Below are 22,252 nucleotides of genomic sequence, written 5' to 3'. Positions count from 1 at the left end.
TTTGGTGCTTTTCTTTATATGTTTATTAAAGGAGTTTTTTGTTTGTTTGTTTTTATCAAAAAGTAAGGTCATCTTGAATTTTCTTACTAGACCTAGAAGTTATTCAACTGCTTTGCAATAGGGCTTTAGAGCTTGCAGATGTAATGGGAAGACCAGCTGTTCGGAACAAGAAAAGATAAGTAGCCATTCTAGCAAACTGTTTGCAATGCAAAGGAAAGGTGATAAAAGAAACAACAGAAGCAGAGAAAGATTAAACCATTGGCCTATGGTTTTACAAACAACCTATCTGTGTCAAAGAAAATCCCTCAGTTTGCTTTCCATTTAGTAAACTGCTTGTAGTGGGAGTTACAGTGAAAACAAATATATATATGTTAGATGTTATGGACACTGAAAAAAATTTTGGAAGCATTAACGAGAAACTATGTGGGCTTGTAGTAATACCAGTTATGATACCAGTCTCAGACATACAAGAAAGCCAATGCTTTTCCTTCTCCCCTCTGGACTAAATGGACAGAATAAAACTCTGTTCTACTAGTGACTTTCAAACAGATGCCAAGCTTCACAGTTCATTTCTGTTACCTATATTAATGACCTATTATTTTTTGTGTTTGTCTTACTACCTGTGTTAATTCTGTCTTGAAATATAGCTACTAAAGCTCAATAGGGCCCCTAATATGCACATCTCTACATTAAAAGTAATGTCATGCACAGAACACAGCAAAGCTGACTTTACTTTATTAGCTATGTTCACTAGACAATTCCATAACCTTCACCTGTCCTCTGCATATATTTTGATAACTAGCATTGAGTGACTCTCTCTTAAAGTGAATACTGGAACCTTTATCATGAAATTAATCAATATTACTTGCTACCCTTGATATTACATTCCGAGGATACTTAATTGTACATCTCTGGAGCACAGGGGTATTTTAAAAACATGTCAATACTATTAGCTGGCTGAAATGAAAAAACAAAATTGTATTCAATTTTTAATGATATAAGAGTTGGTCCTCATTTGATGTAACAGAACTTCAGATCCACACATTCTATGAAAATTGAAATATTTTCAGAATCTTCCAAAATTTGAATTGAAATTATATGAATTATTGCAAATTTCCTGTCAGTGCACTAAAACAAGGATAGTGTGCAATCAGAATAAGATTATTTAAGGCAACTTCTGCATTCACTGCTATCTGTACAAAAGCATGGTTGATGCAGTACTATCTGCATACTCCCAGCAGGCTTTCACTATGAATAATAACTATCAAAGGGTGAATATGTAGTCACCTAGAAAAGCCATGTGGAACTGTAAACATGGGAAGACAACTGCCTCACTAGGTCTTCCAAGAGAAGGAAAGGTCTCTTCATGAAAACACCTGCCCTCTGACTAGACAGAAAATTCCACAGGATACAATCTACTTGAATACGCATAGAATCATACTAGATAGAGCCATATATGAGCACTTCACAGTAACATAATTTCTTTCTCTTTCTCCTCCACCCGTTTTTATTAAAGAAGAGAATGAGTCACCTCTTTGTAGTCCAGATTGAATTTGCCTACGATGTGCAGACACAGACAATGGGTACTCCTCTGAGATGTCATGATAACTTATTAAAAGTTGCCATGGAAGTTAGGCTAATCTAGTGACTCTAAGTCTTTGGTGGACCATCTCTTGGAACTCCACAGTGGGTGCAAAGATAGTGTCCAGTTCTGCAGTTTGATACTCAGCCATGGTAAGCAATAAATCCTCCCTTCCTTTCCCCTCTTCTGTTCTTTTATTCATCATAAATTTCTAATTGCTTCAAGAAGCCATTTCTCTAGGCATAGGAGCATCTTCACTACACAGCCCTGATTCATCTGTGAAATTTATATATACATGTATATATATATATACACACACACAAAATATATGCATATATTTGCATAACCAATACCTGGAAGGTAATATATATTTATGAACAGCACCGATCCACCAATTCAGGTGGCACAGAAATTTTTTGTTCCAGTGATTTTCATGCTATGTGTTATCTACGTTTAAAAAACACATGTAAGCTTCTTTAAGAACTAGCAGTAAACTAGCAGTAAACAGGATTCTTTCTGGTGAAAGAGGGAAAGGGAGACTTTGCTTTTGGGTTACAATATGGTTAGGCAGTTATGCTAGAAATGTATACATGCCTGGGATCATTCTTTGGCACACAGTGGCCTGTATTTGTACTATTAAACTCTCCTAGCCTGAAAAACAGGGTGGGTACATCCAAACTGCTAACTGGGAATGGTCCCCAGTCTGTGCTGATTCCCGAGCTGTGTCCAGGATGTGTCTGGGAGAATGCCAGCTGGCTGCAGCTGAAACTATAACAGGAACCATTTAACAGGACTGGCGATCAAGTTCCCATCCCTGGGAACATTCCCTGGCACCGTTCAATTAGCTAGGATAGATGTAGTCCAAAAGTCTAAACTAATTACCATGAAAAGAGACAGTAATTCAGTGATGGTGTTTCATTGCCATATGTTGGCATCTTTGTGATCTGGAGAGAAAATAAAACCATCCTAAGGAAAACTTCACTAAAGGAAAGCTCTGAAAGGCAATTGCAATAGGGAAACAATTTCAGGCATCACTTATGACACTGTCAGAGGCATGAAAATGAGCAAGGGAAGGAAAATGAGCCCATAAGAATAGGGTATGACAAAACTGTGCTACCCTTCCTTCCCTCCTTGCTATTTCAATAGAAAGGAAATACGTTAAAGAATGGAAAAAGAAAAACATTCAGTTACAAAGATGTGATGCTTCCTTTAATAACACTCTTTGAATGATGTATTGGATTTGATGGATTACTGGACTATAGAGTTAACCATATCCTATTCCATAGCGAGAGCTCAGATCAGCTTCCAGTTAAAGCAAATTTCAAGATCTGGTATCCTGAGACTGTGTCCAGGACACAGTTGTGAGGAATGTTTACAAGAAAAAAGAATGTTATTAAGAAATCTCACCAAGAAAGGCAAGTGCGCCACAGACATGCTTGGACCTTGTAAAAGCCAAACATTTTGAGTAAAATGGCAACTGTAAATAATAAATCCCACTTCAGGTTGAACTACTTCCTTTATACAGACACATAAATATAACCATATGTGTTTTAGAACCAATATCAACTAGTCCTATCCCCAGCCTGGATTTCCCAGATAAATAAAGTAATCTGTCTTTTTGTCACAATTATTTGGCATAGCACATGCACTGGAACATGGAAGGAGGAAGAAACTGTTCCATGACACTATTGACTATTGCTAGCCTAAGGCCATCAAATGACTGAATCATGAGAAACCACTGCATCAGCTAGGAGGTAAACAACTTGTGCAAAGGCCATTTCTTGCACCCATTATCAAGTACTAGATGTCCTTTGAAAACAGACTGAACTCCAAAGGTAGACCACAAATTCTTTCCATGTTTAAAGGAACAGCTTTTGGGATATGACATATGTCTGATCCTTCTCTTATTACATGGAAAATATTTATCTACTGACCTCCTCAAACATAGCTCAGCAGTGAAAAGAGGACTAGTTATAACCACTTTCTCACTGGATGGAAAATGTACATGTAGGACACGATGGACACAAAAGTAACTTGATTGCACCTCAACCAGTTCTCCTTTACCTGAACAAATAAAAAATGTGCTTAAAATGACTGCATCTCAGATGTGCCTCACTGCCCACTTGTATCTTGTTATAAGGAGAAGTTGTCAGAACATGATCTATGTACCCTGTTAGCTTTAACCAACTTCCATTCACTAAATTGTGGGAGATAGATAAAGGTCAATTGGTGGCTGAGAAAATTGAGTTTAATCACAAGCCACCTAAGTGAGGAAAGACATTACCATCTGGCATTATATAGTACATTAAACTGACTCTTCTCTGGCCTGTAAAGGTCATTATGCATTGTATGGCAAAGGCTGTACTGTGGGAATGCTAATTGATTTTTAATATTGGCTGCTGGTTTTCCTGTAGAGGGTGTCAAGTGCCTCTTGGGAGTACTTAGAGGGGTGCATTAGGAAGAATGCTGTCAGCAAGTCAAGGGAGGTGATCCTCCCCCTTGTGCTCAGCCCTGGTGAGACCACACATGGAGAGCTGTGTCCAGTTCTGGGCTCCCCAGTACAAGAGGGATGTAGAACTACTGGATTGAGTCCAGAGGAAGGTTACGAAGATGATTAGCGGACTGCAACATCTCTTTTATAAGGAAAGAATGAGAGAGCTGGTGTTGTTTAGTCTAGAGAAGAGAAGATTAAGAAGGGATTTTATCAATGTATACAAGTATCTTGTGGGAAGGTGTCAAGAGGATGGGGACAGACTCTTTTTAGTAGTGCCCAGTGACCTGATAAGAGGCAATGGGCACAAACTGAAACACAAACTATTTTTTTCTGGAGAAAGAGACCTCTGCCTAGATGGTAATACCTTCCCTTCTGTAAAGAAGCCAGTTGATAAACTCATTTAGCATTTACATACATATAACCTGCTTCTGATTGTCATCTTCAATGGCACAAAATGATTTGGGATCACACATGGTTACTGAATGCATGCAAAGCCAAAATCTTCCCATTGCCATTTAGTAACAGTCAGCTACATTTCAAGGAAATCCTGAAAGAAAAAGTACATGACCAGAAGAATGGGTTTGCCAGGGCTCTGGTATGGAAGACTGCCTGACTTATAAAGATGGACTGCAGTGACAGAAGAAATTCCTGGCATGGCATTGGCAAATTTCTGTGTTGGTAACGCCCTCAGCCCTAAAATGAATTCTGGAAGGCTAATCATCATCTCTATTAGATCATTAGCATGTAGGAATAGACAGTCTGTGAAAGAAGGACAGAAATTAATGAGGAAGGCATTTTTATCAAAACAAAAAACAACAACAGAACAACTTCTATATATCAGAAGTGTATATTTCTAGAAAGAAAGAAAAAAAAAAAAAAAAAAAAGAGAGAGAGAGAAAGAAAAAAAAAATGGTTCAGCTTTCAAACTAGGACTTCTTTAAATGACACTTCCAGTAGTTTAGACAACGTTACCATTTATGTTCAACTTGTCACAGCTTTGCACAAATGCTCAAATGAGGAAATGAAAAAGCACTACCAGAGCTTAAAATGAAGAGAGGAAAACAAAAGACAGCTTATTCCCAGTGCAATCCAAGCTCTTTTTTGTCAGATTTAAAGAATTTTATCCAATTTCCCCATTAATCAGACGATAAAGGGGACCCACATTCTGACATGAAGCATAAGATAATGTCAACATTATTTGCAAACTGCTACATTACAGTGACAGCCTAATGTTTATTACTGTCAAATTACTGTCATTTTAGTAAAAAGACCAAAAGAACTGGCTTTGCTAAGCACAGCTCTCAGTCCCACTAGAATAGTGAAGCTGCTCCCTCTTCCCCTGTGCTGTTCTCTGTGATGGAGCACGGTATATCCATTCCTATGTACAGACAGCTCTGTGAACATGCAAGCTAATGAACGATTCAGGGACTTTTAAATATCATGAAACCTTTTTATCTGAATCACCCTTTGTTTTTTGATATTTTTCTTGTCCCTTGAAATATTTGCATGTATTATCACTACAGTTTATTTTCCTATTAGCTATTCTCCCTGTAGCATTTTGGCTTGTTAGGGACAGACTCTGCTAGCCTTACACCATTAAACTTTTTTTTTTTTTCTTTTTTTTTTTTTTTCTGTGTCAGTTCTGGCACTTGTAGAATGGCATGCTATGCAATTTCAGAAAGTATATATCAGTGTACAACCTTCTAGATTTGCATCTACTACTCAAACAATGTCACATTCTCATCACCTGCAATTTTCTAGTACAAAATGAAAACACTTGGTAACAGATCTGGGCTAATTCATTCTGTAGACTTGCATGCAAACACCTTAACTTTTTTGACCTTGTTAAGGAGAGCACAGCAAAAGCTATAAGCTGGAGATGGTAAAATCCAACCTTGAAATCAGTGATGGTTTCCTAGAAGTAGTATTGCTAAGAGCTGATACAATGCCTACACAAGAAAAGGAAGGGCTTCTGTGGCCTTTTAAGAAAGGTTTGAGATCCCTCTATCCAGCTTTGAAAAGAATTATTAGATTTGTATTTTTTGTCAGAGAAAGGGCAGCTGAGTTTCCTCTGTTCAATGGCTATGGGTGCTGCTAGGAGGAATGGAATTTCTTGTGCTGCCTTCAATGTATTTATGACACACTAGTTTAGCTAATGGTTAGTTATTTCTTGCAGTTGAACTTTGCATGTCAGATTATCACCTACAGAGGTCAGAAGAATTTTTTTTTCTTTCAACTGTGTACTTAAAAAAAAAAAAGAAGAAGAAAAAAAAAGCATCAGAAGTACATCTTGTACTGTGCTCCACTGGTTTGTGTCCACAGAACCACTCTGCTTGGTGTAACCCTTGCCTTCAGTGTTTGCTTTTACAACTAATAATGAGCAAACTGCAATTAGCAGTAGTTCAAATGAGAGTTAGAATGATCAGTTAAAATTTTCAGAACAAAGAAAATAAACTCAGGACATGCCTCTCTACACATAGGTGAATACACTGTAAAAATACACATTAAGTGGCAAGCCCTGTAGACAGAGACTTTAATATGGCAGGTAGGAAGCAGAAAGCATGCAAGTGAGCTGAGGGTTAATAGCAATTTGCTTTGTCTGTCACTGGGAGATGTTAAGTATTCCTAGCTATAATACTATCACCCTCCAGTGTAGCTGAGTGTCCAAACCAGGCACCATCTATCTCATAGAATTTTAGTAGCTTATTACCAGGTGAAGCTCAAGTTTGTGGAATTAACCACTGCAAAACAGAAACAAAAGAAACCATTAGAAACCTTCACACAAGAAACTTATGCCTTCTTCCACAATGTTCAATTGCTTGTTCAATTCTGAATCAGAGGACCTAATATAAAATGTAATGACTTTTAACTGACCCATTTTAAATTTGTCTTTGTTTCATTTGCATTCATTATTTGTTGTCCACCATTTAGAGGGGTATTTCACCTTATCCAAGACAGTGATGACTATCCCTTGCCCTGTCTGTGAGACATAACCCTTCTCACATCAGGTATCTGTTCCACACTGTGGAGATGCTTCTGATCCCTGCTTGCAGCAGATCTCATACTAAATAAGTAAGGCTACCAAGATAAAGTGAGCTATGGAGATGACAGAGCAGGAGAGAGAATCTCATATGCACAGAGATTCTGTGTATAAAGAGCTCTTCTTAGATGAATTGCATATACATAGGGATTGTTTGCTTACTACCTAATTCTACCAAAACACTTAGGTCATACCTTCTTGTATAAACTGTGGAAGTCAGCTTAAAAATTACAGTAGGAATAAGCACAAACTCATACTAAATATAACTCATTACAAGAACAGGCAAAGGGAACACATCTGGTAAAATATTAAGGTGTTGTTTTTTTATCAATATCAAATACAAATGACCTCCAGAACACTGAAATTTAATTGCAAACATTCAATCTGATTAGTAAATCTAAAAAGTCTGCCTCTTCCAGAAAAGATCACTGCATTATTTTTTGGGGGTGTGAGGAGATGAAAAGAACTAGTCCTCTGGCAGGGACATAATAATTTAAGGCCATATCCGTACCAATATCTAAAACATGACTCCTAAATCTACAGATGTCTGAAAAAGATTTTAAAGTCAAATAAGGCAGAAGAGTAGGAGCTCTTTACTCCCAGGGAATTTCACATGCTTGAAGAACAGCAGTTGCTTTGTCTTCAGCTGAAATGCAGCTCTCTCTGGGGTAGAGAGAAGCAGCTGTGCAACACCACATAGAGATGCCACAGAGGAACTTGACAGGAAAGGAAAAATTGCATGTGAAAGTACAGCAGCATCAGGAAGCTTGGTAGAAAACTCTGCAGTCATTACCCATTCAGATTATTGGGACAGAGATGGGAATTAAACTTCCTGTACCACAGGGTCTTTAAATACCCCTGTGTGGCAAAGTTTGAAGTTTGATATCTTATTTAAAGGCTGCCCACCACCTATAGGGCCCTTTGCTCTGATAACTGCTGCTACTTATGCTGTACAGGTGTCATACATGCACATAGATTTTCACCGAGAAGCAACATTTGGTTATAGACTGATTTTGCTGGTGCCTATCAATTGAGTGCCTACAATGAGCTGTTTCCAAAAAGGTTAAAAAAAAAAAAAAAAAAAAAAAAAAAAAAAGCAGCAATCCAAATATGATTAAATATGATTCAAAAGCTGTACAACCCACTGAGTCAACAGGGACCTGAACTGAGATAATAAATACCTGACTCTGGATGGACATTAGAGAGCTTAGCAATATGGTTTACGTACTTCTCCAAGGGGGAAAGTACATGGTGAAAACTGAATGCAGTTACTGGAAATGTAAAAGACAAATAGCCCTGCCAGAGGCTTGGGAGATGATTGGTTTGCCCATAAAGGAATTTTGTTAAATCTGCTTAGATCATTAGTAAATGTAAAAAGCATCCAAAGAAGAATACCCAGGCAGTTCATCTGAGGTTCACAAATAATTGCTATCAACAGGAGGCAAGTGAGCTGTTATGACCTTCCATAGGTTTTGAGTCATCAGAGAGATGCTGATTTTGCACAGACACCCTCTGTATGATCTGCCTTGACAGTAAGAGTATACCAACCCCTCACTAAGTCAAGGATTTAGAACCAGGTAAGGAGATGCTTGTGAGTCCCACTGGAGATCTGGTCTATAGCAAGGCCAAATCCAGCACCTGCAAAAATAAGGGAGTCAGATTTGCTCCTCTTTTCTGGTGCATATGGAGTCAAGGCCTGGCATCCACACCAGCCATCTCTAGTCTTGCTTTGTAAGTAATACTTACATTACCTTAATCAGACATCAGTACATGAGATGGCAGCATGGACTGATCCAAACAAAACTCATCCAGAGGTCAATAGCTCATGTCATCCCCCGATACTACTGCAGCATAGTGTTGTACACTACCATAGTAGTACCATAATGGCACAGTACTGATCCCGGAGTACAGCATGCTGGTAAGTAAAGATGAACACACGATCAAAAGTAATTTCAGAGCAGTAGAGCAGAGGACTGAGAAATAATAGATGTCCCCTTAGGCAGGGCACTTGTAGGACCAACAGGTGATGTTTACACAGAAGGCCATGGGACACTGTTCATGGCTGTTCTGTTTCCATGTTGGAAACAGCCAGACTGTGTCTACTGTAGATTACAAAGTGATGAAAATGTAATTTTAACAGAAGATTGAGTCTACTGCAAATATGCTTAAGGTGATGGATTGTGTGTCCATGCCCAGGTCCTGGCAGGGATTGCCCCATGTCAGACCCAGACAGTTCCAGCCGGCTCCAACAGCCCTGTGCCAGGGCCCAGCTGAGGCCAGCACCAAACTGGTGGCACCTCGGGGAAAACAGATTTCTGAAAGGGCAGAGCGGGCACAGGCCAAGGAGGAGGCCCAGGGTGAGGGAGAAGCAGCAGAGGGCCCCAGCAGGAGGAGGGCAGGAGGGGCTCCAGGCCCACAGGCAGCAGGGATTCCCCGGCAGCCCTGCAGAGCCCCCACTGGAGCAGATCTCCACCCTGCAGCCCGGGGAGGGCCCACGCCGCAGCAGGGGGACATTTCCTGAGGGAGCTGCGGCCATGGGGAGCCCCCGCGGGAGCAGGGTGTTCCTGAAGAGCTGCAGCCCAGGGCAGGGCCCCTGCTGGGGCAGGGCCATGGGTGAGGAGGAATGGGAGGCAGAGAGGGGCTGGGGGGGCTGAGCACAGCCCCCATCCCATCCCATCCCATCCCATCCCATCCCATCCCATCCCATCCCATCCCATCCCATCCCATCCCATCCCATCCCCTGTGCTGCTGGGGGGGGCAGGGGGTGGGAGTGAAAAGGGGGTGTTGGGCCTGGGGAATCACAGAATCACAGAATTTCTAGGTTGGAAGAGACCTCACGATCATCGAGTCCAACCTCTGACCTAACGCTAGCAGTCCCCACTAAACCATATCCCTAAGCTCTACATCTAAACGTCCGAAGGGGCAGGAATGTGTTTTTAAATGTTTTTCTTTGTTCTTATTATGTGGATCTTTTTTTTAATTGCCAATAAATTAAATTAATTTTTCCCAAAGTTTTTCCACAAGCTTTTCCATCCCATTTTCTCCCTCTGTCCTATTGAGGAGAACAGCTGGGCATGAGTTTTGTTATTAGTGAAGGCTAACCCACTACATGGGACCAGGAAATCACCAATTCATTTGTCTATGGATACTCCGATAAATCCAGCTGGTAAGACCCTCAGAATTTGATTCATGCCTTTCAATGGGACAAATAAGAAAAAAAGTACCACATCTTGTTTCAAAAGTTACCGTGCTCAAGAGATCTTTTTTATGGAAAAATACAGCAGCCCTGATTTGCAAATAGGACTCTTGTGGCAAAATCCTGAACTCTGCTTCAAGACTGGAGACTTGTACTTTTGGGCAAGTAACTGTCTAAATCCAGGCTGTAAATCTTTTCAGATTTGCCCTGTCCTAATCAACCTATAACGCGTTATGGCCAGGTACTTAAAATTCTGTTCATTTGAAAGATACAGATGGATCATGATGCCTGTCCTAAAATATAGCTGAGGCTTTTTAAATTTTAAAGCCCATTACACAGGGCTAATAGGAACAATACATTCACAGATACATGAAATAAGGCAGTGTTGTGTTCTGCTCACTGGATATGAAATGCTGCAGGTGCTAGAAAGAAAGTAAATAATAAATTGCAGTTGGCTAGGTTTATATATATATATATATATATATATATATATATAATGTACTAAGAAACTCTTTGAAAAAATAAATGCTTGTGTATAATTGAGAATGTTGCCTGCTCTTGAGATGTATCTGTAGTAGAACAAAAGATCTGTAGGGATGATTAATAAGTAGCACTGTTTCTCAAGCACTAGCTGATTAACAGCATTCCCACTTACACAATACTCCACTTGAATTAGCAGAACAGGGTATCGTCAGTGAATGACACTAATGGGACTGGTGGTGGAGTAGCATAAGGAAGTCAACCCTTTCCTGCTAACATAATCTGATTATCAGGAACTTATTTATAATCAGCTCACTTACAGTCTGCATTTGCACAAGAGAGAAGACAGACGAGGGAGCACAGACTTCATGTTTAGTGTGTTTATTCATTATTAAATTAATTATATTATTAAACTAACAACTTCAATTATTTCAACAGCAGTCATACGGGTCAGTAAGGAGGTGTCAGCTAAGCTCAGGCAACCAAACTAGGCTTCTAGCATAGGAGGAGTTCTCCCATATTCCTTTTGCTAGCCAAATCATACCAGGCAGTCCTGTCTTTCCCTTTCTTCCACAGCTCCCTCTCACATCTGTCTATAGAGGTAACAAAACCAACCACAGTTCAAACTTGAGATCATATTATGTGGGTCCAAAACACCTGAAGCACATAAGCCTGGTTATAAAGTGGAGGGATTTACATTCCCTGACACTGTAAATACCTTTGAAAACCTCAGATTCTTATAGCATCCTTCAAGAATCAATCTGAACTGCACTAATCAAAGCTGTAATAATGGTCCCATGCCTGTTGGCTGAGGGAGAAGAAAAGATGTGACTGTTACAATGACTGGCCTGAGGAGAAAAAGTAACAAGAAGAAAGCATGTAGTATATTTTTAACCTTTTTACATATTTTTACAGAAATCAAAGGAAGAAGGACCTCTCTAGTTTTAGATTCCTCCCAACTACCTTGAGTTGGGTAGACCTTGAGTAATTGGTTAGTCTAGTGCAGTAGGTAATGAAGATTATAGGAATATCTGAGGGAAGATCCTGTCTCCCCTGCCCTCCTTTCTCCTTCTCCCTCCCCCCCCCCTTTTTTTTTTCCCCTTGCTATGTACAAAATTGAAAATATAAAGCAGAAAAGTTATTTTCTTGATGCCTGGAAAAAGGCAAACTACATGTCCGTCATGAAGAATGAGTATCTGGAGAGCTACAGGCTGTCTGGCCTGTAGTTCTTAGTCTCTGGGAAGGTTATGGAGTAAATCCATGCAGAAGTACATGTTCACAGAAGCATGCCAAGGACAAGAAGGTGACTGGGAAGAGTAGTGTGAATGTACCAAGGGCAAATCACACTTGACCAGACTGGTTGCCTTATGTGGTGAGATGGCTGGCATGGTAGTCTTGGGAAGTGCAGCCAATGTCATGCACTTTGAAAAGAGAGGTTGGATGGGACCTCTGGAAATCATCTTGCTCAGCCTCCCTGTTCAAGCAAAGTCACCTCAAGCAAGTTGAACAAGTTGTCTAGGACTATGTTAGTAGAGAGAACTACAGTTTGTGCAAACATTAGGGCATTCTGAGTCAGTATCATATTTTGTTGTTTCTACCTTATTTTTTTTCCCATTTTTCTCTTTTGGTCAAAATAATTTTCTCATCTTTTGAATGGCCTAGGAACACCAGACATATCCTGAGAAAAGAGTATACTTTAAATATATACATATATATTTGGAAAAAAAAGATTTTTAAATAAGTTTATTTTGAAATGAAGTAGTAACTGTTCCAAACTTCCAAACCATTTTTTTTTTTCTGATAAAAGTTGAGTTCTGAGGAATATCAAAATTCAATAAATTCAATAAAATGAAAAAGTCTTATTGGCATATACAGGATTAATCACTGAAAAATTGTGTTGATAGAAAATTTCAAGTTTGTTTTGGCTCCTCTTCTGTATAGTACAAAATGATCTACATGCATCACCTCTTTCTTAACACAACAGAATTTGAAAGTCTGCAAATTCCTCAGATGTTAAGAACCATGGAAGCATACAGTCTTAGATTTCCATTAGTGGAAGCGCTGCATGTTTTCTGCTTCCTAGTTAAAAGATTTCCTATACATATTCCAATGGAGAACTAATCTTATTTATACAGCTCTGGATATCTGGATAAGTACAATGAAGGTTTTTATTTTCTTTCTATGCAGCATCTAATAGTTATTACTGTGGGCTAGACACTAATATTTTAGGCACTAGGCTGAAAGAGGAAATATTTTACTTTCTTAGTGCTAAGTTTTATGCATAGAAATTCAACTACATTTTCTAGTCTCTAGACTTTAACCAATCCCATTTAAAACTTCCCTTTAAGCAGCAACTAATGTTTATACGCAACCATAAATTTCCTCTTGTATGAGTCAACTTGGCCGATATTCTAGCTAATCCTTAGATTTATGGTGCTCAGAGATGTAGTCATGTTTAACAGAAGGCTCTAGAAACAAACACTGGGTATTAAAATGTCCTGATAAATACATATGCCAAGAAGGCAATGTCACAGGAACATTCAGAGTGGAAACCATCAAAAGACAGCCCTTTTCTGCTTACAATAGGGAGAGCATAAACCTTGGATGGAAGGACAGAATAAAGGAAGGATGGGAGGCAACAACAGAGTTATATATACATCTCTCACATATTCCTACTTGGAAAAGACCCTTCTATACTGTGTACCAAACCACATCTTCCACCCACATTACTATGAGAGCTGTCTTTTGTGATTTTCTCCAAGTTTCTGTTTATTTCCAGACTGCATTGATTGCCATAGTTTTCAAGGTATCAACAAAGCTGGATTTGGAACAGAAATGTAAGTGGGAATCACCATGCTTCACTTCATACATCTAAAGTTTAAACATCCAAATGTGTTTAACCACCCACAAGAGCCAAGGGGAAAGAGACAGGTGCTTTCAGAGGATGAGACACCTGATCCCAATGTACTTCTGTCTCAAATAAGATGAGTTAACATTTCAAGTTGTTTCTCTTGGTTGACTATAAGGGGAGCCTGAGCAACCAGTCTAGTGTTTGTCATCTGAGTTTTAGATACATAAATCAGAACTGAAAACCTGCCCCATTTCTTTTCTTTAACAAACTTTACAGACTTTTGTTAAATTAATAACTACATGCTTTTTTCCCCTTTAATTTTAAAAAGCATAATTCATAGCGTATGATATTTCTAATTGTGTCTTGCATGAGGAACAGCAGATTTGTTGGTATGTTAATAACGGTAAATACTGGTTTACTGTGGCTTTTACTATTTGCAAAAGCAGTAAGAGACGTGGAAATATTATATTTTAAATGTATTGAAATAGAGAATTCATTTTTGTTAATAAAATGTATTTTTATCATTTCAAACCTCAGATTATTCCATCAGCTTGTAAATCAAAAAGAAAGGGAAAAAAAAATTTGTGAAGGTTTTAATTTTTATACCGTCATCACACATCCACAACTTAGTTCAGACACAGTTATTAGATCATTCAATCTAGGGTCCTATGTAGGAAAAAGCACAGAATCCTGTTCTCCTTTATGTAGTTTGCTGCTGTGGTTAATCACTCTCATTTGAGCCTAATTTCTCATTTAAAACTGCAGGGCTTACACCCAGCATTAGTTCTTACTTTTTTCACTACTAGATTAGAGTCATTTAGTACTTGTTATTCTATCCTTGTGCAAGCAATTATAAACCATAATCAAGCTTTTTAAGTCTTTCACATTAAGATATCTTCTATCCTTTGAATTATTCTTCTGAAGAGCACTTACCAAATACATTAAATTATGTACACATGCATATAAATATTATTCAGGAGTACACAAAGTGACCTTTCAAAGGGATACTGATTGTGGCATTTATAAAAATTATCTGCTTATACCTTTGAAGGCTACCACCAAAAAGTACTGAAGTTATTACTACTATGCGAGGGATTCCAATGCCAGACCAGCTAGGAAAAAAAATAGGGTAAGTTATCATACACCATACTTGGGCCTTACGTTTTACTCTTACAGGATATCCCCCTCTGACCTAGGACACACCAACTTCCACACATCAAATATGTCTAAATCAAGAGTGAACTCCAGGGAATCATTGTTGGAATACTGTGTGCCAAAAAAAAATACAGCATTTTAAAGATTAGCAACTATTGATTACATGGCTTCCCAAACTGGCTCAGAGAAGCTGTGCTCTACAACACGGGGGCTTTGTTCTTCCATTCCAGAGTTGGAAATACAAAATGGCTTTCAGTATTTAGATTGATTTTTTTAACAACCTATTTTTCCCCATCTAGAGTTTCCTGTTGTTTAATATACTATCAATTTCTACTTTCATTTCTTCAAATCTGTAATGATGTGGTGGTTTTACTCAGGTGGGCAGCTGAGCTCCACCACAACCGCTGGTGGAGTAACTCAAAGAGGAAGGGGGAGAAAATACAACACAGAGAACTCGAGGTTTGAGATAAGAAAGGTTTAATTAAAGGGAAAGGGAATGGGGAGGAAAAAACAGAGACAAAAGAAGCAATCAGTCCGCGCGGAAGCACAGAGAGAGAAAAAATTATTCTCTACTTCCCATCAGCAAGCGGCGTTCGGCCACGTCCTGGGAAGCAGGGCCTCAAACGCGTAGTGGTTGTTCAGGAGGAACAGCCCCCTCCCCCACGAGAGCCCCCCCCTTTTATTGCTGAGTGTGACATCAGGTGTTATGGAATATCCCTTTGGTTGGTTTAGGTCAGCTGCCCCGGCAATGTCCCCTCCCCATCACTTGCCCACCCCCAGCCTGCTGGCTCTTGGGGGCTTGGAAGGAGTCCTGATGCTGTGCCAGCACTACGCAGCAATAGACACAACACTGGAGTGATATCAGTGCTGTTCCAGCTACGAGTGCAGAGTACAGCACTGTGCGGGCTGCTGCAGGGAAAAGGTGACTCCAGCTCAGACAGACCCAACACAAATAAATATAATAAAAAAGTAAGTGCAACTCACAGTCGCCACCATAAAGCATATCAAGAAACTTCACCACAATTCCTTACACATTTATCCTACAACTCATTCAAGAGGACTAGAAGATAATCTCTGCTTTCTTAACTTCTACTGAAGCATATCAGTCTTAGAGAGTTTCTATTGCTAATAGAACAATAACATAGTCTGCAAGTGTATCAAGAAAAAAGTGTACTTTTCTTATTAATATGCTGTACATCTGAGAAAATAATCACTAGAATATTTTGAATGTCCAATGAAAGTTTCTGTTCAAAGAAACTGAGGTTACTTACTCTCACTTCTCACTCTCAAAGAAACTGAAGTTTCAAAACAAAAGTTTTTTTGAGTAAACAAAATGGAAACTATAAATTAAACAAAATAAGGTTAATTTTCACATTTGTTATTTCTGATCATGAAAGTCAGATGACTTCCAAAATGCATATAAGTGGTATTCAACATAGTTAATACTTGGTCCTCTCATTTGCTTTTGAGTCTGTGATCAACTGTCCTGAAGTTTTTAGGCCATCAACTGGCCTAATGAGTTTTTAGAACAGAAAATATTCATATTGCAATACGAACATTGCAAAATCGTCTAGTGGAAGCCCGAAGTCCGTGAATGTATGTTTAGCAGAGTAACTCTATAGCAGTCTGTTACTATCACAGGCAAGGTAATCCATATCTATGGAGTTATGAGCTGGCAGTTGCATTATCATGTGAACAAATTTCAAAACAAATGAATTTTCCTTCTTTTTAATACAATGATGACTTCCGTGGAGGTGAAGTCTGCATATTTTCTCTCACTAAGAAATAAACAGGAAACAGCATTAAAAAAAATAATTAAAAAAAAAGAAAATACCACCACCAAAGAAAGAAAAACAAAGCAAAACAGTGTCCCACCCCCCCCCCAAAAAAAAAAAAAAAAAAAAAAGACTTTATCAAATGGGAAAAAAAAAAGTCAGTATTCCATCTTTGTGAGATGCTTGCAGGGTCAGGATCTTTCACAAGCAGATCAACAGTATTAGCACAAGTTGCCACTTACTCTTTTGCCTCAGAAATCAATGAACTGCTGAGTTTGTAGGCTGCTGCCTGAGTCAGCATTTGGAGCAGTTCACTGGGTTTTGAACAGGAGGGAAAAATCATTCTAGGATCAGTAAAAACCCTTCCTTTTGACTCCACAGAAGGGCCATCATTTCACATTGGGTGCAATACTTCTCTCTTGATTTTAAATTTTAGTATAATATAAAGATAATACCATTTAAGCTATGTTACGCCAAATGATTCTATGCATAAAGAACTGTGGATAAGTGTTTAGTTTTGCAAAAGCAGAAAGTAAACTCTATGGACTGATTCACATTTGATTTCTCTCAGGGTGGTAAGAGTGAAACCTTGTTCAGTCAGGAATTCTAGCACAGCAGCTTTCTATCTTGAAATAGCATGAGCTATTTTGATTTGTGGATGTAAAGATTCCTGAGAAAATTTGTCCCATATCCTAATTAAATCTAAATTATTTTAATTTCATAAATCCCAAGTACATCTTTGACTGAAAGCTGGAAATTTCCGTTAAGCTTCTTCCCTAATTTGATATTTTTAGTAATGTCACCATTTCAGACTTAATACTTTCCAATAAGGAGGCTAAAAAAGAACTATGCAGCACAGCAGCTTTATTTCTGCCCTTGGCTAAAGTTTTTAAGCATTTTAAAAATCCAAGTTAGCAGAGATGTTCTCTCAGCTTGCAGTTGTAGAGAGAGCCTGCCTGAAAACAAGGGTCAATGCACTGCAAACACATTCCAGTATCTGAGAGTGCACAAACATTTATCATCTTAGCAATATGTGCTTTAACACTAACTACCTTCAATAATTTCCATTACCAAAGGGGTTTTTCTCCCCATTAAACAATTGCAGCTGTCTTGGAAAAAAAAATGCTGAGCTAGTGAAAATAATTCTCAGCCCCTTCAACCAATTAATCTTTTTCATAAACTTGAAGCCAAAGATACTCTGATTCTTGGTTGTGAATTTACTTGGCTGTGACAGCCCTGAGGTTGTTGGATATTGGCAACCTGGAAATTCTATCATTCAATGACAGATGCAATCCCCTTTATCTGCATATTATTTTTAGCTTTATAACTTTCTATTTTCATCTTTAAATTTTCCATTATTTTACCCAGAAAGATGAGAAGTTCCAACTTGAAAAGTATGCTCTGCAACATTCTTTAGAAAGACGGATGACCACAGTTCTAATTCACAGTCTTAAACTACTATTTCATAAACATTTGTACCTAAGTAATGGTGGGAGACCCCCACTTTTAGATGTCCAAGTACTCTATTGGAAAGACTGTGAAGCAGACTGAAGCTGAAGGCGCATGTCCTTGCTCCAAACCTTTAAAAAAGGTGATGGTATGAACGGTTATCATAGAACCCCAGGAAGGATGCAGCCTTCCCTTCCAACACACATACATGGTCTCTTGAAGTGAGTGACAAAAAATTTCCCCCTTTCAACAAGACCCAAGTTTCACTTAAAGGAGATCACAAGAAATACACAACCCCACTTACTAATAAAACCCAGCAGAAATGAAGCCCATTCAGAGTACAAACACAAGTTTTTAGTGAAATCAAGCGAACTATGTGCAAGACAAATAGGCAAATAGCCTGCAGTTGGTCCACTTTGGCTTGACTATCAGTTTCTATGTTAGTCTACTTAGCATTTAGGAAATATATCAACACTATTGGAAATTCTAGGTAGCTTTTACAGTGCCACATATTAAAATAAGTTATGCTAGCAAAACATTTCAATATCAACACTAGGAAGCTTTGTTGTTGACTCCAGAGTGAAAGCTCAATACCTTACTCATTATATAGTTCATAGCAGTCCTCAAATTAGATTGTGTTGGTAATCCCACTGTCCAGTCTAAATTGTAGTAAGTGAAATTGCATTCTGCTTATCTAAATTCCAGCCCTCCCTGCCCAGGATCTACAGACAATTTTTACACTTGGCTAGCATTTAAAATGTTAGGTGCTGTTCCACACCAGAGGTTCCTGCCTGTCAATATGAAGGGAATCCATTATTATATGTCTCTTGTGCTTACTCAAACATTTTTGGATTTTGTTCTTACTTATTAAATGTTATTTATTTACTACGTACTTATAGCTTGCTGTGGAAAACATTGCAGAAATGTAGTTGTAATACAGTGAGAGATGATGGCAGGGAAAATATTCTCAATTGTGAGAGAAACTGATAAAAGCACCTTAAATGTTCAAAGGTTAAAAGTAAATATTTTTTACACTATCATAGGGTGTTTTTTTGTTTGGTTGTTGTTGTGTTGTTTTGTTGTTTTTTTTTTTTTTTTTTTCAAGTTTATTAAACATGGTATGTTACTCATGATACTTGCATCAATGTAAAGTTTAATATGAAATCTTAATTTTTCCCATATTCCCATAAATTTCCAATCCATTCTTCAGTAGTCAGTATACAGTATTAGAAAACAATATATGCTGAAGAGGAGGCATTTGGTGTGAAGAAGCTATTAAGTGGTATTGCTTGTTTTCAAAATAAAAATAAATGTGGTAGGCCCAGACTGTTTTTCTGAGGATGAATGAGTTTCGGTAAATACAAAAAGAAAAATACATCTGATGAAAACGTAACCAAGGAATGAGACGCACACTCCACAAGAAATATTTAGGAAAAAAAAAAAAAAAAAAAAAAAACGAAAGAAATTAAATTATCAGAATTTTATTTGTTACAAATTATCACAGTCACAATTAATATAAATATAAAACAGAAAGCATTGAGGAAACATAGCTGTAAGATACAAGATTAATCAAGGTGTAAAAGCCTCATCCAATACTACTACTAGAAAACTGTGATTTTGTATCAGAGAAAACATTTCTATGCAAACACCAAGTGAAAGAGAATAAGCAGCATAATATAATTGACAGGAATTGAAACACCTTCATGTTATACAACAAGTTTCTGAAGGAAATGGAAGCTGGAATATAATTTCTACTCATGAGTCTTGTTTTAAGTAGACCTGTTTATGATTAGTTAAAATGAAAAGCTTCAGAATAAAACACCAATCTTCATTTTAATTTATCCATGATGTTCATATATCAGACAAGCTATTTTGAAAAGCATATTTAAACTCTAAGTCATGAGAATTCACACATGCTTATACTTGCTGTGTAAGGCTAAGAGAAGTCACTAAAGGAACATGAAGTTGCATTATTGCTTTGTAACAGGAACTTAAATTGAAATTCTTTATTGACCTTCAAATAAAACATTGTTTAGTCACTAAACAATTAATGGTTTATATATACAATTATTTTAAAAAGTATATAACATTATACACTTTAAGGCTTTAATACAAGAAATACAGAACAGGATTTTCATACTCCGAAGCCTGTCTCATTGTTGCCTAGGCACACGGACAAGTACAATGCTCTAAGCAGTCCGTAATTAACATGGCAGAAGTTCCTGAAAAAGAGAAAAACAGTATTTATTTGTACACATCCCAAGACTAGCTACTACTAGTTCTCTGGAGACTGTCAGATTACAAGCAGTTGAATCAGGCAATAATGTATAAAACAAACGTATGCAGATTTATGGAAACCATTGCAGAAACTGCTTTCATTGGAATTCAATGCAAGTGTGATAAAAGCTTCAATAAAGGTAAATTAATGATGTGATTATAATCATATTACTTGACCAGTAACACAGCAATTGACTAGTGTAAGAATACTATTCTTAGTAGAACGGATAAATGTTGCTAGATAAGTTTGTCACGATAAAAGGCTGCCTTCTCTCTTTCTCTCTCCCTCTCCCCTGGTGCTCTCTACCTTCCTCCTTCTCTGATTTAGGGACCTTTTTAGATTTATTTTTCCCTCAGTTCAAAACCCAACAAATTTAATTTCATAGATTACACCAAAGAAAGAAAAAACAAAAATGCAATAGCTGAACACAATGCTAGTGCATGTTATCTCAGAACTATCAAATTTTATACTGCAAATTTGTAGTTTCCATGAATATCTAGAATCAGCTGTTTTAAGTGATATAAACATTTATTTTCTTGGAAGAAATAAAATGTGAGCATTGAAAGAAGGAAGACTTACTGGATTTAAAATTCATACCACTATTATGTTCAGTACCTACGCAGACTTTTTTTCTGACATTTACCAAATATAGATCTGGCATCTCATTAAAAGAGCAAATAAACTAGGACTCAAATTATTAACTTTTCTGGCAAGGTGGGTCATAGCTACTCAGTAGGAACACTGTAAGGCCAGGGATTACTCTGTCTTCTGTCAGATGCAGATCTGGCACGCGCCCAAAGCCTACACTAGGATGGGTGTGCGCTTAGTCATGTGAGGATTTTTTTTTTAATTAAATCATGACCTGCAACATCCAGTCACATGAGAAACAATGGGAGTTGCAAACATCCTCTGCATGATTTGACAGGGACTTCTGATCCGCCCCCTCAAGAGAAATTGCACATATCTCTGCTGATCCATCCATCCTCCACATAGAAGGCACCAAGGAAAGATGGCATCAAAGCTATGAGTTAGATAAGCACTCCAAAAGGTTGAATTCACTTCTGATTCACTCACGCATCTACTAGCTATCCCTGCTACTAGATGTTTTAGTTTTATGCCAACCTGTTTCATTGTAGATGGCAAATATACAACTTAATATTTGCAGATGAAAACTTAATGATTTATGCAACTCATAATAAAAAGTGAGTTAGAAGTTGTCAATAGAAAGAAAGATTTAACCAGGGTCACTATGTATGTATATATGTATTTTAAAAAGATACATTTTCTTGGATTTGCTCTAGCAGTTCTAGCAGCTAGCCTTACTCTTGGTTATTTAATCTTTGCCCTTTGAGCCCCAGACGGCAGGAATCCTCTCTAAGCTCTCGTAACCTTTTTAAAAGTATTTTGCTGTAAACATTTACAGTAGTGTCAAAATTGTTCTAAAGCCATTTTGTATGTACAAAAAAATCCTTTGGCCTGTGACAGCAGACTCCTACATTTACTGTTCTGTAGGGAAGCAGTACAATGTATGCAATGTTTTGAAGTATAAAGATCTAAAGTCCACTACAGACTTTGAGATCATGAGGTTAGCAGGAAGAATTTCCATTCCAAGTACAAAAACAAATAACAAATCTGTACAAAGTACAGTGAAATTACTTCATAGAATTTTAAGATCATTTAGGCTGGAAAAGATCTCTAAGATCATTAAGTCCAACTGTTAACCTAGCACTGCCAAGTCCATCACTAAACTTTATGTACTGAATTCATCAGAAACAGTAAAGCTAGGTCTATAGTTAATGTTTCTCAATGGACTTGTCCTCCATTTGTGCCAAAATCAAATTTGCTTTTCATGCAGAAATGCTTGACTCAAAAAATCACTCTACAAAATGCTTTATTCAGCTTCGTAAAACCATTTCAGATCTGTTTTCAGACTAGATGAGAGTTTTAAGCTA

This window comes from Netta rufina (genome assembly GCF_964035555.1).
Source record: "Netta rufina genome assembly, chromosome: 2".
Taxonomy (NCBI): domain Eukaryota; kingdom Metazoa; phylum Chordata; class Aves; order Anseriformes; family Anatidae; genus Netta; species Netta rufina.
The sequence above is the reverse complement of the archived record's forward strand: the minus strand, read 5'-3'. Positions refer to the sequence as shown.